Source organism: Cicer arietinum, chromosome 8, assembly GCF_000331145.2.
Source record: "Cicer arietinum cultivar CDC Frontier isolate Library 1 chromosome 8, Cicar.CDCFrontier_v2.0, whole genome shotgun sequence".
Classification (NCBI taxonomy): domain Eukaryota; kingdom Viridiplantae; phylum Streptophyta; class Magnoliopsida; order Fabales; family Fabaceae; genus Cicer; species Cicer arietinum.
Genome location: NC_021167.2, coordinates 12433069 through 12434506, shown reverse-complemented (window position 1 = coordinate 12434506; position 1438 = coordinate 12433069).

The following is a 1438-nucleotide window of genomic DNA, read 5'->3' as shown; positions in this document are numbered from 1 at the left end:
CAGTACAACTGTTTCATCATGATACACATTTAGTGAAAGGAAAAAAAAACACAAAACATGAATAGAAGAAAGTCACATTACACTGACATTAAACAAAGGAAACGAGAAAACAGAAAGACACATGACAAACAACAGAAAGAAAGAAAAAGGAAGAAAACTTCTCTAGGTGTAAACTCAGAAGCGTAGTTTAAGGATTCTCGTTTAGATCGTCTGTTCCTGTTCCGCTATGATCGCCAGTATACTGGTGAGGTGCGAAAAGGTCAGCATAAAACATGCCTCCTGGTGTCTGTTGAGAATAAGCGAAGGCTCGATATAGATTGGTCATCCCCAATTCTATTCTAGCTTGTCCCTCTTGCTGATCAATCATCAATCGTTCCATCATAGTTTCCAGTCTGTCACATCTTTCCTCGGTGGATGGCTGTGATGGATGTGTAGGGTGGTGGTGTGGTTCAGTATCTTCTTCTGCGTGTGGGGCACCAAGGTCCTCTCCTGGAATTGTGGAGTATTTTTCTATCCACCTCGCAGTGATTGGTGTAGCAGGTTTCACCATTTCTTCACCCTGTTTAGGTAACACTCTCACCTGTTCACATAGTTTGCTTATCAGAGAAGCATGATGGAAGTAGCCTGTCGGAGGGTCAAGAGTTGTTGTCCCCCACAGATCATCAGCCAGGACTGCACCCACGTTGATTCTGTCGCCTTTCATGATGGCAGTGAGTAGGTATGCTCTGTGAAGTGTTATATCGGACACATTGGAACATGGGAGTAGCGTGTGAAGGACAAAGGTGCTCCAGGCTTTGGCAATTGGGTTGAGATCCACTGAGCGCAGTTTCCTAACCGAGCCATCCCTATTTTGAACCCAATCTGTGCCTGGTCTGCATAAAATGTGTAGGATCTCCTGAGTGTCTACTTTTTTACTGTAGTCCAACATATCTCGAAAACGGCAGTCCCGATAGTTTGGCAGACCAAACATTTCATTGATGACCTGGGGTGTGAAGGGTACCCTTTTTCCCCTCACATAGCTCACAAATTTGTCGTGTGGAAATGGGTCTTCAGAATTCATATCAGAGGCATTGGAGAAGAATTCCACTGCTAAGGACTTGCTTGCTATGGTAACGAAGGTGGTTAGCTTCTCCCAGCCTCTGGCCGCAATCATCGCCTGGATGTCAACAAATTCATCTGCTTCCAACCGAAAGTTTTTCTCATTCACGAACTTCTTGATGGCAGGGAGCTTGGCATGGAATTCTTGTGTTGCCATCGTCTTGAATAAAAATGCATTGTGCGGTGGGGTGGAGGATGTACTTGCGACCTTAGTTCGTTTTGCTTTTTGGGTTACCATTAGGTCCTGCAAAAAGAAAAAATATAAGAATTACACCCAGGGTTCAAAACATTTCAAGTTAGAGATAATCAAGGCATGATCTCTCTTGGAAAATAACCGCTT